Raw genomic sequence first — 14,906 nt, 5'->3', positions numbered from 1 at the left:
TTTTTTTATTTTTGTTGATTTTTTAAAAAATATATTTTTTTAATTTTTATAATTTTTGTATAATTTGTTTTTAAATTTAAAATTTTTTTTTGGATCTTTACTCACAGAGGGTTGGTATTGTGGTTTGTAACAAGTGTTAGGGTTTGTAACAAGTGTTAGGGTTGGGATTTGCGTAAGGGTTAGTGTCATGGGTTTGTGTTAGGGTTAGGGGTTTGCAAAAAGTGCCAAATATATTTTTTTATTTTTGTTGATTTTTAAAAATATATATTTTTTTAATTTTTATAATTTTTGTATAATTTTTTTTAAAATTAAACATTTTTTTTTAGGATCTCACTCACAGAGGGTTGGTATTGTGGTTTGTAACAAGTGTTAGGGTTTGTAACAAGTGTTAGGGTTGGGGTTTGTGTAAGGGTTAGGGTCATGGGTTTGCGTTAGGGTTAGGGGTTTGCAAAAAGTGTCAAAGTATATTTTTTTATTTTTGTTGATTTTAAAAAATATATATTTTTTAAATTTTTATAATTTTTGTATAATTTTTTTTTAAATTAAACATTTTTTTTAGGATCCTTACTCACAGAGGGTTGGTATTGTGGTTTGTAACAAGTGTTAGGGTTTGTAACAAGTGTTAGGGTTGGGGTTTGTGTAAGGGTGAGGGTCATGGGTTTGCGTTAGGGTTTTGCAAAAAGTGTCAAAATATATTTTTTTATTTTTGTTGATTTTTAAAAATATATATTTTTTTAATTTTTATAATTTTTGTATAATTTTTTTTTAAATTAAACATTTTTTTTAGTATCTTTACTCACAGAGGGTTGGTATATTGGTTTGTAACAAGTGTTAGGGTTTGTAACAAGTGTTAGGGTTGGGGTTTGCATTAGGGTTAGGGTCAGGGCTTTGCGTTAGGGTTAGGGGTTTGCAAAAAGTGTCAAAGTATATTTTTATATTTTTGTTGATTTTTAAAAAAAAGATTTTTTTAATTTTTAAAATTTTTGTCGAATTTTTTTTAAATTTAAGATTTTTTTTTAGGATCTTTACTCACAGAGGGTTGGTATTGTGGTTTGTAACAAGTGTTAGGGTTTGTAACAAGTGTTAGGGTTGGGGTTTGCGTAAGGGTTAGGGTCATGGGTTTGTGTAAGGGTTAGGGGTTTGCAAAAAGTGTCAAAGTATATTTTTATATTTTTGTTGATTTTTAAAAAAATATATTTTTTTAATTTTTAAAATTTTTGTAGAATTTTTTTTAAATTTAAGATTTTTTTTTAGGATCTTTACTCACAGAGGGTTGGTATTGTGGTTTGTAACAAGTGTTAGGGTTTGCGTTAGGGTTAGGGTCAGGGGTTTGCGTTAGGGTTAGTGGTTTGCAAAAAGTGTCAAAGTGTATATTTTTATTTTTGTTGATTTTTAAAAAAATATATTTTTTAAATTTTTATAATTTTTGTATAATTTCTTTTTAAATTTAAAATTTTATTTTGGATCTTTACTCACAGAGGGTTGGTATTGTGGTTTGTAACAAGTGTTAGGGTTTGTAACAAGTGTTAGGGTTGGGGTTTGCGTTAGGGTTAGGGTCAGGGGTTTGCGTTAGGGTTAGTGGTTTGCAAAAAGTGTCAAAGTGTATATTTTTATTTTTGTTGATTTTTTAAAAAATATATTTTTTTAATTTTTATAATTTTTGTATAATTTGTTTTTAAATTTAAAAATTTTTTTTGGATCTTTACTCATAGAGGGTTGGTATTGTGGTTTGTAACAAGTGTTAGGGTTTGTAACAAGTGTTAGGGTTGGGATTTGCGTAAGGGTTAGGTTCATGGGTTTGTGTTAGGGTTAGGGGTTTGCAAAAAGTGCCAAATATATTTTTTTATTTTTGTTGATTTTTAAAAATATATATTTTTTTAATTTTTAAAATTTTTGTCGAATTTTTTTTTAATTTAAGATTTTTTTTTAGGATCTTTACTCACAGAGGGTTGGTATTGTGGTTTGTAACAAGTGTTAGGGTTTGTAACAAGTGTTAGGGTTGGGGTTTGCGTAAGGGTTAGGGTCATGGGTTTGTGTAAGGGTTAGGGGTTTGCAAAAAGTGTCAAAGTATATTTTTATATTTTTGTTGATTTTTAAAAAAATATATTTTTTTAATTTTTAAAATTTTTGTAGAATTTTTTTTAAATTTAAGATTTTTTTTTAGGATCTTTACTCACAGAGGGTTGGTATTGTGGTTTGTAACAAGTGTTAGGGTTTGCGTTAGGGTTAGGGTCAGGGGTTTGCGTTAGAGTTAGTGGTTTGCAAAAAGTGTCAAAGTGTATATTTTTATTTTTGTTGATTTTTAAAAAAATATATTTTTTAAATTTTTATAATTTTTGTATAATTTCTTTTTAAATTTAAAAATTTTTTTTGGATCTTTACTCATAGAGGGTTGGTATTGTGGTTTGTAACAAGTGTTAGGGTTTGTAACAAGTGTTAGGGTTGGGATTTGCGTAAGGGTTAGGTTCATGGGTTTGTGTTAGGGTTAGGGGTTTGCAAAAAGTGCCAAATATATTTTTTTATTTTTGTTGATTTTTAAAAATATATATTTTTTTAATTTTTAAAATTTTTGTCGAATTTTTTTTTAATTTAAGATTTTTTTTTAGGATCTTTACTCACAGAGGGTTGGTATTGTGGTTTGTAACAAGTGTTAGGGTTTGTAACAAGTGTTAGGGTTGGGGTTTGCGTAAGGGTTAGGGTCATGGGTTTGTGTAAGGGTTAGGGGTTTGCAAAAAGTGTCAAAGTATATTTTTATATTTTTGTTGATTTTTAAAAAAATATATTTTTTTAATTTTTAAAATTTTTGTAGAATTTTTTTTAAATTTAAGATTTTTTTTTGAGGATCTTTACTCACAGAGGGTTGGTATTGGGGGTTTGTAACAAGTGTCAAAAAATTCTTGCGGCTGTTGATGAAAGAGGGCGGCCTGGCTGCCGCTAGGCGGCGAGCCCATAGGCTCGCAACATCTGCGCACGTAGTGCGCGCCGCATAATATTTGCACATTTTAGGAGGCAATAGGTTGGGTTACGGTTAGGGTTAGGGGTTTGCAAAAAGTGTCAAAGTATATTTTTTCATTTTTGTTGATTTTTTAAAAAATATATTTTTTTAATTTTTATAATTTTTGTATAATTTGTTTTTAAATTAAAAATTTTTTTTTGGATCTTTACTCACCGAGGGTTGGTATTGTGGTTTGTAACAAGTGTTAGGGTTTGTAACAAGTGTTAGGGTTGGGGTTTGCGTAAGGGTTAGGGTCATGGGTTTGTGTAAGGGTTAGGGGTTTGCAAAAAGTGTCAAATATATTTTTTTATTTTTGTTCATTTTTAAAAAAATATATTTTTTTAATTTTTAAAATTTTTGTATACTTTTTTTAAAATTAAAATTTTTTTTTTAGGATCTTTACTCACAGAGGGTTGGTATTGTGGTTTGTAACAAGTGTTAGGGTTTGTAACAAGTGTTAGGGTTGGGGTTTGCGTAAGGGTTAGGGTCATGGGATTGCGTTAGGGTTAGGGGTTTGCAAAAAGTGTCAAAGTATATTTTTTTATTTTTGTTGATTTTTAAAAATATATATTTTTTTAATTTTTATAATTTTTGTATAATTTTTTTTTAAATTGAACATTTTTTTTAGTATCTTTACTCACAGAGGGTTGGTATTGTGGTTTGTAACAAGTGTTAGGGTTTGTAACAAGTGTTAGGGTTGGGGTTTGCGTAAGGGTTAGGGTCATGGGTTTGTGTAAGGGTTAGGGGTTTGCAAATAGTGTCAAATATATTTTTTTATTTTTGTTGATTTTTAAAAAAAACATTTTTTTAATTTTAAAAAATTTTTGTATAATTTTTTTTTTAATTTACATTTTTTTTTTAGGTTCTTTACTCACAGAGGGTTGGTATTGGGGGTTTGTAACAAGTGTCAAAAAGTTCTTGCGGCAGTTGATGAAAGAGGGTCACCTTGCTGCCGCTCGGCGGCGAGCCGATAGGCTTGCAACATCTGCGCACGTAGTGTTTGCTGCAAAATATTTGCACATTTTAGGAGGCAATAAGTTGGGTTACGGTTAGGGTTAGGGGTTTGCAAAAAGTGTCAAAGTATATTTTTTTATTTTTGTTGATTTTTAAAAAAAAATATTTTTTTAATTTTTAACATTTTTGTACAATTTTTTTTTATTTTAAATTTTTTTTAGGATCTTTACTCACAGAGGGTTGGTATTGTGGTATGTAACAAGTGTTAGGGTTTGTAACAAGTGTTAGGGTTGGGGTTTGCGTTAGGGTTAGGGTCAGGGCTTTGCGTTAGGGTTAGGGGTTTGCAAAAAGTGTCAAATATATTTTTTTATTTTTGTTGATTTTTTAAAAAATATATTTTTTTAACTTTTAATATTTTTGTATAATTTTTTTTTAAATTAAAATATTTTTTTTTAGGATCTTTACTCACAGAGGGTTGGTATTGGGGGTTTGTAACAAGTGTCAAAAAATTCTTGCGGCTGTTGATGAAAGAGGGTGGCCTTGCTGCCGCTAGGCGGCGAGCCCATAGGCTCGCAACATCTGCGCACGTAGTGCGCGCCGCAAAATATTTGCACATTTTAGGAGGCAATAGGTTGGGTTACGGTTAGGGTTAGGGGTTTGCAAAATGTGTCAAAGTATATTTTTTTATTTTTGTTGATTTTTTAAAAAATATATTTTTTTAATTTTTATAATTTTTGTATAATTTGTTTTTAAATTTAAAATTTTTTTTTGGATCTTTACTCACAGAGGGTTGGTATTGTGGTTTGTAACAAGTGTTAGGGTTTGTAACAAGTGTTAGGGTTGGGATTTGCGTAAGGGTTAGTGTCATGGGTTTGTGTTAGGGTTAGGGGTTTGCAAAAAGTGCCAAATATATTTTTTTATTTTTGTTGATTTTTAAAAATATATATTTTTTTAATTTTTATAATTTTTGTATAATTTTTTTTAAAATTAAACATTTTTTTTTAGGATCTCACTCACAGAGGGTTGGTATTGTGGTTTGTAACAAGTGTTAGGGTTTGTAACAAGTGTTAGGGTTGGGGTTTGTGTAAGGGTTAGGGTCATGGGTTTGCGTTAGGGTTAGGGGTTTGCAAAAAGTGTCAAAGTATATTTTTTTATTTTTGTTGATTTTAAAAAATATATATTTTTTAAATTTTTATAATTTTTGTATAATTTTTTTTTAAATTAAACATTTTTTTTAGGATCCTTACTCACAGAGGGTTGGTATTGTGGTTTGTAACAAGTGTTAGGGTTTGTAACAAGTGTTAGGGTTGGGGTTTGTGTAAGGGTGAGGGTCATGGGTTTGCGTTAGGGTTTTGCAAAAAGTGTCAAAATATATTTTTTTATTTTTGTTGATTTTTAAAAATATATATTTTTTTAATTTTTATAATTTTTGTATAATTTTTTTTTAAATTAAACATTTTTTTTAGTATCTTTACTCACAGAGGGTTGGTATATTGGTTTGTAACAAGTGTTAGGGTTTGTAACAAGTGTTAGGGTTGGGGTTTGCATTAGGGTTAGGGTCAGGGCTTTGCGTTAGGGTTAGGGGTTTGCAAAAAGTGTCAAAGTATATTTTTATATTTTTGTTGATTTTTAAAAAAAAGATTTTTTTAATTTTTAAAATTTTTGTCGAATTTTTTTTAAATTTAAGATTTTTTTTTAGGATCTTTACTCACAGAGGGTTGGTATTGTGGTTTGTAACAAGTGTTAGGGTTTGTAACAAGTGTTAGGGTTGGGGTTTGCGTAAGGGTTAGGGTCATGGGTTTGTGTAAGGATTAGGGGTTTGCAAAAAGTGTCAAAGTATATTTTTATATTTTTGTTGATTTTTAAAAAAATATATTTTTTTAATTTTTAAAATTTTTGTAGAATTTTTTTTAAATTTAAGATTTTTTTTTAGGATCTTTACTCACAGAGGGTTGGTATTGTGGTTTGTAACAAGTGTTAGGGTTTGCGTTAGGGTTAGGGTCAGGGGTTTGCGTTAGGGTTAGTGGTTTGCAAAAAGTGTCAAAGTGTATATTTTTATTTTTGTTGATTTTTTAAAAAATATATTTTTTAAATTTTTATAATTTTTGTATAATTTCTTTTTAAATTTAAAATTTTATTTTGGATCTTTACTCACAGAGGGTTGGTATTGTGGTTTGTAACAAGTGTTAGGGTTTGTAACAAGTGTTAGGGTTGGGGTTTGCGTTAGGGTTACGGTCAGGGGTTTGCGTTAGGGTTAGTGGTTTGCAAAAAGTGTCAAAGTGTATATTTTTATTTTTGTTGATTTTTAAAAAAATATATTTTTTTAATTTTTATAATTTTTGTATAATTTGTTTTTAAATTTAAAAATTTTTTTTGGATCTTTACTCATAGAGGGTTGGTATTGTGGTTTGTAACAAGTGTTAGGGTTTGTAACAAGTGTTAGGGTTGGGATTTGCGTAAGGGTTAGGTTCATGGGTTTGTGTTAGGGTTAGGGGTTTGCAAAAAGTGCCAAATATATTTTTTTATTTTTGTTGATTTTTAAAAATATATATTTTTTTAATTTTTAAAATTTTTGTCGAATTTTTTTTTAATTTAAGATTTTTTTTTAGGATCTTTACTCACAGAGGGTTGGTATTGTGGTTTGTAACAAGTGTTAGGGTTTGTAACAAGTGTTAGGGTTGGGGTTTGCGTAAGGGTTAGGGTCATGGGTTTGTGTAAGGGTTAGGGGTTTGCAAAAAGTGTCAAAGTATATTTTTATATTTTTGTTGATTTTTAAAAAAATATATTTTTTTAATTTTTAAAATTTTTGTAGAATTTTTTTTAAATTTAAGATTTTTTTTTAGGATCTTTACTCACAGAGGGTTGGTATTGTGGTTTGTAACAAGTGTTAGGGTTTGCGTTAGGGTTAGGGTCAGGGGTTTGCGTTAGAGTTAGTGGTTTGCAAAAAGTGTCAAAGTGTATATTTTTATTTTTGTTGATTTTTAAAAAAATATATTTTTTAAATTTTTATAATTTTTGTATAATTTCTTTTTAAATTTAAAATTTTTTTTTGGATCTTTACTCATAGAGGGTTGGTATTGTGGTTTGTAACAAGTGTTAGGGTTTGTAACAAGTGTTAGGGTTGGGATTTGCGTAAGGGTTAGGTTCATGGGTTTGTGTTAGGGTTAGGGGTTTGCAAAAAGTGCCAAATATATTTTTTTATTTTTGTTGATTTTTAAAAATATATATTTTTTTAATTTTTAAAATTTTTGTCGAATTTTTTTTTAATTTAAGATTTTTTTTTAGGATCTTTACTCACAGAGGGTTGGTATTGTGGTTTGTAACAAGTGTTAGGGTTTGTAACAAGTGTTAGGGTTGGGGTTTGCGTAAGGGTTAGGGTCATGGGTTTGTGTAAGGGTTAGGGGTTTGCAAAAAGTGTCAAAGTATATTTTTATATTTTTGTTGATTTTTAAAAAAATATATTTTTTTAATTTTTAAAATTTTTGTAGAATTTTTTTTAAATTTAAGATTTTTTTTTAGGATCTTTACTCACAGAGGGTTGGTATTGTGGTTTGTAACAAGTGTTAGGGTTTGCGTTAGGGTTAGGGTCAGGGGTTTGCGTTAGAGTTAGTGGTTTGCAAAAAGTGTCAAAGTGTATATTTTTATTTTTGTTGATTTTTAAAAAAATATATTTTTTAAATTTTTATAATTTTTGTATAATTTCTTTTTAAATTTAAAATTTTATTTTGGATCTTTACTCACAGAGGGTTGGTATTGTGGTTTGTAACAAGTGTTAGGGTTTGCGTTAGGGTTAGGGTCAGGGGTTTGCGTTAGAGTTAGTGGTTTGCAAAAAGTGTCAAAGTGTATATTTTTATTTTTGTTGATTTTTAAAAAAATATATTTTTTAAATTTTTATAATTTTTGTATAATTTCTTTTTAAATTTAAAATTTTATTTTGGATCTTTACTCATAGAGGGTTGGTATTGTGGTTTGTAACAAGTGTTAGGGTTTGTAACAAGTGTTAGGGTTGGGATTTGCGTAAGGGTTAGGTTCATGGGTTTGTGTTAGGGTTAGGGGTTTGCAAAAAGTGCCAAATATATTTTTTTATTTTTGTTGATTTTTAAAAATATATATTTTTTTAATTTTTATAATTTTTGTATAATTTTTTTTTAAATTAAACATTTTTTTTTAGGATCTCACTCACAGAGGCTTGGTATTGTTGTTTGTAACAAGTGTTAGGGTTTGTAACAAGTGTTAGGGTTGGGGTTTGTGTAAGGGTTAGGGTCATGGGTTTGCGTTAGGGTTAGGGGTTTGCAAAAAGTGTCAAAGTATATTTTTTTATTTTTGTTGATTTTAAAAAATATATATTTTTTTAACTTTTATAATTTTTGTATAATTTTTTTTTAAATTAAACATTTTTTTTAGGATCCTTACTCACAGAGGGTTGGTATTGTGGTTTGTAACAAGTGTTAGGGTTTGTAACATGTGTTAGGGTTGGGGTTTGCGTTAGGGTTAGGGTCAGGGGTTTGCGTTAGGGTTAGGGGTTTGCAAAAAGTGTCAAAATATATTTTTTTATTTTTGTTGATTTTTAAAATAAACATTTTTTTAATTTTAAAAATTTTTTGTATAATTTTTTTTTAAATTTACATTTTTTTTTTAGGTTCTTTACTCACAGAGGGTTGGTATTGGGGGTTTGTAACAAGTGTCAAAACGTTCTTGCGGCAGTTGATGAAAGAGGGTCGCCTTGCTGCCGCTCGGCGGCGAGCCGATAGGCTTGCAACACCTGCGCACGTAGTGTTTGCTGCAAAATATTTGCACATTTTAGGAGGCAATAAGTTGGGTTACGGTTAGGGTTAGGGGTTTGCAAAAAGTGTCAAAGTATATTTTTCTATTTTTGTTGATTTTTAAAAAAAAATATTTTTTTAATTTTTAACATTTTTGTACAATTTTTTTTTTATTTTAAATTTTTTTAAGGATCTTTACTCACAGAGGGTTGGTATTGTGGTATGTAACAAGTGTTAGGGTTTGTAACAAGTGTTAGGGTTGGGGTTTGCGTTAGGGTTAGGGTCAGGGCTTTGCGTTAGGGTTAGGGGTTTGCAAAAAGTGTCAAATATATTTTTTTATTTTTGTTGATTTTTTAAAAAATATATTTTTTTAATTTTTAATATTTTTGTATAATTTTTTTTTAAATTAAAATTTTTTTTTTAGGATCTTTACTCACAGAGGGTTGGTATTGGGGGTTTGTAACAAGTGTCAAAAAATTCTTGCGGCTGTTGATGAAAGAGGGCGGCCTGGCTGCCGCTAGGCGGCGAGCCCATAGGCTCGCAACATCTGCGCACGTAGTGCGTGCCGCATAATATTTGCACATTTTAGGAGGCAATAGGTTGGGTTACGGTTAGGGTTAGGGGTTTGCAAAAAGTGTCAAAGTATATTTTTTCATTTTTGTTGATTTTTTAAAAAATATATTTTTTTAATTTTTATAATTTTTGTATAATTTGTTTTTAAATTAAAAAATTTTTTTTGGATCTTTACTCACCGAGGGTTGGTATTGTGGTTTGTAACAAGTGTTAGGGTTTGTAACAAGTGTTAGGGTTGGGATTTGCGTAAGGGTTAGGGTCATGGGTTTGTGTTAGGGTTAGGGGTTTGCAAAAAGTGTCAAAGTATATTTTTTTATTTTTGTTCATTTTTAAAAAAATATATTTTTTTAATTTTTAAAATTTTTGTATACTTTTTTTAAAATTAAAATTTTTTTTTTAGGATCTTTACTCACAGAGGGTTGGTATTGTGGTTTGTAACAAGTGTTAGGGTTGGAACAAGTGTTAGGGTTGGGGTTTGCGTAAGGATTAGGGTCATGGGATTGCGTTAGTGTTAGGGGTTTGCAAAAAGTGTCAAAGTATATTTTTTTATTTTTGTTGATTTTTAAAAATATATATTTTTTTAATTTTTATAATTTTTGTATAATTTTTTTTTAAATTGAACATTTATTTTAGTATCTTTACTCACAGAGGGTTGGTATTGTGGTTTGTAACAAGTGTTAGGGTTTGTTACAAGTGTTAGGGTTGGGGTTTGCGTAAGGGTTAGGGTCATGGGTTTGTGTAAGGGTTAGGGGTTTGCAAAAAGTGTCAAATATATTTTTTTATTTTTGTTGATTTTTTAAAAAAACATTTTTTTAATTTTAAAAAATTTTTGTATAATTTTTTTTTTAATTTACATTTTTTTTTTAGGATCTTTACTCACAGAGGGTTGGTATTGGGGGTTTGTAACAAGTGTCAAAAAATTCTTGCGGCTGTTGATGAAAGAGGGCGGCCTGGCTGCCGCTAGGCGGCGAGCCCATAGGCTCGCAACATCTGCGCACGTAGTGCGTGCCGCATAATATTTGCACATTTTAGGAGGCAATAGGTTGGGTTACGGTTAGGGTTAGGGGTTTGCAAAAAGTGTCAAAGTATATTTTTTCATTTTTGTTGATTTTTTAAAAAATATATTTTTTTAATTTTTATAATTTTTGTATAATTTGTTTTTAAATTAAAAATTTTTTTTTGGATCTTTACTCACCGAGGGTTGGTATTGTGGTTTGTAACAAGTGTTAGGGTTTGTAACAAGTGTTAGGGTTGGGATTTGCGTAAGGGTTAGGGTCATGGGTTTGTGTTAGGGTTAGGGGTTTGCAAAAAGTGTCAAAGTATATTTTTTTATTTTTGTTGATTTTTAAAAATATATATTTTTTTAATTTTTATAATTTTTGTATAATTTTTTTTTAAATTAAACATTTTTTTTAGGATCTTTACTCACAGAGGGTTGGTATTGTGGTTTGTAACAAGTGTTAGGGTTTGTAACAAGAGTTAGGGTTGGGGTTTGCGTAAGGGTTAGGGTCATGGGTTTGTGTAAGGGTTAGGGGTTTGCAAAAAGTGTCAAATATATTTTTTTATTTTTGTTCATTTTTTAAAAAATATATTTTTTTAATTTTTAAAATTTTTGTATACTTTTTTTAAAATTAAAATTTTTTTTTTAGGATCTTTACTCACAGAGGGTTGGTATTGTGGTTTGTAACAAGTGTTAGGGTTTGTAACAAGTGTTAGGGTTGGGGTTTGCGCAAGGGTTAGGGTCATGGGATTGCGTTAGGGTTAGAGGTTTGCAAAAAGTGTCAAAGTATATTTTTTTATTTTTGTTGATTTTTAAAAATATATATTTTTTTAATTTTTATAATTTTTGTATAATTTTTTTTTAAATTGAACATTTTTTTTAGTATCTTTACTCACAGAGGGTTGGTATTGTGGTTTGTAACAAGTGTTAGGGTTTGTTACAAGTGTTAGGGTTGGGGTTTGCGTAAGGGTTAGGGTCATGGGTTTGTGTAAGGGTTAGGGGTTTGCAAAAAGTGTCAAATATATTTTTTTATTTTTGTTGATTTTTAAAAAAAACATTTTTTTAATTTTAAAAAATTTTTGTATAATTTTTTTTTTAATTTACATTTTTTTTTTAGGTTCTTTACTCACAGAGGGTTGGTATTGGGGGTTTGTAACAAGTGTCAAAAAGTTCTTGCGGCAGTTGATGAAAGAGGGTCGCCTTGCTGCCGCTCGGCGGCGAGCCGATAGGCTTGCAACATCTGCGCACGTAGTGTTTGCTGCAAAATATTTGCACATTTTAGGAGGCAATAAGTTGGGTTACGGTTAGGGTTAGGGGTTTGCAAAAAGTGTCAAAGTATATTTTTTTATTTTTGTTGATTTTTAAAAAAAAATATTTTTTTAATTTTTAACATTTTTGTACAATTTTTTTTTATTTTAAATTTTTTTTAGGATCTTTACTCACAGAGGGTTGGTATTGTGGTATGTAACAAGTGTTAGGGTTTGTAACAAGTGTTAGGGTTGGGGTTTGCGTTAGGGTTAGGGTCAGGGCTTTGCGTTAGGGTTAGGGGTTTGCAAAAAGTGTCAAATATATTTTTTTATTTTTGTTGATTTTTTAAAAAATATATTTTCTTAATTTTTAATATTTTTGTATAATTTTTTTTTAAATTAAAATATTTTTTTTTAGGATCTTTACTCACAGAGGGTTGGTATTGGGGGTTTGTAACAAGTGTCAAAAAATTCTTGCGGCTGTTGATGAAAGAGGGCGGCCTTGCTGCCGCTAGGCGGCGAGCCCATAGGCTCGCAACATCTGCGCACGTAGTGCGCGCCGCAAAATATTTGCACATTTTAGGAGGCAATAGGTTGGGTTACGGTTAGGGTTAGGGGTTTGCAAAAAGTGTCAAAGTATATTTTTTTATTTTTGATGATTTTTTAAAAAATATATTTTTTTAAATTTTATTATTTTTGTACAATTTGTTTTTAAATTTAAAATTTTTTTTTGGATCTTTACTCACAGAGGGTTGGTATTGTGGTTTGTAACAAGTGTTAGGGTTTGTAACAAGTGTTAGGGTTGGGATTTGCGTAAGGGTTAGTGTCATGGGTTTGTGTTAGGGTTAGGGGTTTGCAAAAAGTGCCAAATATATTTTTTTATTTTTGTTGATTTTTAAAAATATATATTTTTTAAATTTTTATAATTTTTGTATAATTTGTTTTTAAATTTAAAATTTTTTTTTGGATCTTTACTCACAGAGGGTTGGTATTGTGGTTTGTAACAAGTGTTAGGGTTTGTAACAAGTGTTAGGGTTGGGATTTGCGTAAGGGTTAGGGTCATGGGTTTGTGTTAGGGTTAGGGGTTTGCAAAAAGTGCCAAATATATTTTTTTATTTTTGTTGATTTTTAAAAAATATATTTTTTTAATTTTTATAATTATTGTATAATTTCTTTTTAAATTTAAAATTTTATTTTGGATCTTTACTCACAGAGGGTTGGTATTGTGGTTTGTAACAAGTGTTAGGGTTTGTAACAAGTGTTAGGGTTGGGGTTTGCGTTAGGGTTAGGGTCAGGGGTTTGCGTTAGGGTTAGTGGTTTGCAAAAAGTGTCAAAGTGTATATTTTTATTTTTGTTGATTTTTTAAAAAATATATTTTTTTAATTTTTATAATTTTTGTATAATTTGTTTTTAAATTTAAAATTTTTTTTTGGATCTTTACTCATAGAGGGTTGGTATTGTGGTTTGTAACAAGTGTTAGGGTTTGTAACAAGTGTTAGGGTTGGGATTTGCCTAAGGGTTAGGTTCATGGGTTTGTGTTAGGGTTAGGGGTTTGCAAAAAGTACCAAATATATTTTTTTATTTTTGTTGATTTTTAAAAATATATATTTTTTTAATTTTTATAATTTTTGTATAATTTTTTTTTAAATTAAACATTTTTTTTAGGATCTCACTCACAGAGGGTTGGTATTGTGGTTTGTAACAAGTGTTAGGGTTTGTAACAAGTGTTAGGGTTGGGGTTTGTGTAAGGGTTAGGGTCATGGGTTTGCGTTAGGGTTTTGCAAAAAGTGTCAAAATATATTTTTTTATTTTTGTTGATTTTTAAAAATATATATTTTTTTAATTTTTATAATTTTTGTATAATTTTTTTTTAAATTAAACATTTTTTTTAGTATCTTTACTCACAGAGGGTTGGTATTGTGGTTCGTAACAAGTGTTAGGGTTTGTAACAAGTGTTAGGGTTGGGGTTTGCATTAGGGTTAGGGTCAGGGCTTTGCGTTAGGGTTAGGGGTTTGCAAAAAGTGTCAAAGTATATTTTTATATTTTTGTTGATTTTTAAAAAAATATATTTTTTTAATTTTTAAAATTTTTGTCGAATTTTTTTTAAATTTAAGATTTTTTTTAGGATCTTTACTCACAGAGGGTTGGTATTGTGGTTTGTAACAAGTGTTAGGGTTTGTAACAAGTGTTAGGGTTGGGGTTAGCGTAAGGGTTAGGGTCATGGGTTTGTGTAAGGATTAGGGGTTTGCAAAAAGTGTCAAATATATTTTTTAATTTTTGTTGATTTTTTAAAAAATATATTTTTTTAATTTTTTAAATTTTTGTATACTTTTTTTAAAATTAAAATTTTTTTTTTAGGATCTTTACTCACAGAGGGTTGGTATTGTGGTTTGTAACAAGTGTTAGGGTTTGTAACAAGTGTTAGGGTTGGGGTTTGCATTAGGGTTAGGGTCAGGGCTTTGCGTTAGGGTTAGGGGTTTGCAAAAAGTGTCAAAGTATATTTTTATATTTTTGTTGATTTTTAAAAAAATATATTTTTTTAATTTTTATAATTTTTGTATAATTTTTTTTTAAATTAAACATTTTTTTTAGGATCTCACTCACAGAGGGTTGGTATTGTGGTTTGTAACAAGTGTTAGGGTTTGTAACAAGTGTTAGGGTTGGGGTTTGTGTAAGGGTTAGGGTCATGGGTTTGCGTTAGGGTTTTGCAAAAAGTGTCAAAATATATTTTTTTATTTTTGTTGATTTTTAAAAATATATATTTTTTTAATTTTTATAATTTTTGTATAATTTTTTTTTAAATTAAACATTTTTTTTAGTATCTTTACTCACAGAGGGTTGGTATTGTGGTTCGTAACAAGTGTTAGGGTTTGTAACAAGTGTTAGGGTTGGGGTTTGCATTAGGGTTAGGGTCAGGGCTTTGCGTTAGGGTTAGGGGTTTGCAAAAAGTGTCAAAGTATATTTTTATATTTTTGTTGATTTTTAAAAAAATATATTTTTTTAATTTTTAAAATTTTTGTCGAATTTTTTTTAAATTTAAGATTTTTTTTTAGGATCTTTACTCACAGAGGGTTGGTATTGTGGTTTGTAACAAGTGTTAGGGTTTGTAACAAGTGTTAGGGTTGGGGTTAGCGTAAGGGTTAGGGTCATGGGTTTGTGTAAGGATTAGGGGTTTGCAAAAAGTGTCAAATATATTTTTTAATTTTTGTTGATTTTTTAAAAAATATATTTTTTTAATTTTTTTAATTTTTGTATACTTTTTTTAAAATTAAAATTTTTTTTTTAGGATCTTTACTCACAGAGGGTTGGTATTGTGGTTTGTAACAAGTGTTAGGGTTTGTAACAAGTGTTAGGGTTTGCGTTAGGGTTAGGAT

This window comes from Scyliorhinus torazame, chromosome 15 (genome assembly GCF_047496885.1).
Source record: "Scyliorhinus torazame isolate Kashiwa2021f chromosome 15, sScyTor2.1, whole genome shotgun sequence".
Taxonomy (NCBI): Eukaryota; Metazoa; Chordata; class Chondrichthyes; order Carcharhiniformes; family Scyliorhinidae; genus Scyliorhinus; species Scyliorhinus torazame.
Note: the sequence above shows the minus strand (reverse complement) of the source record.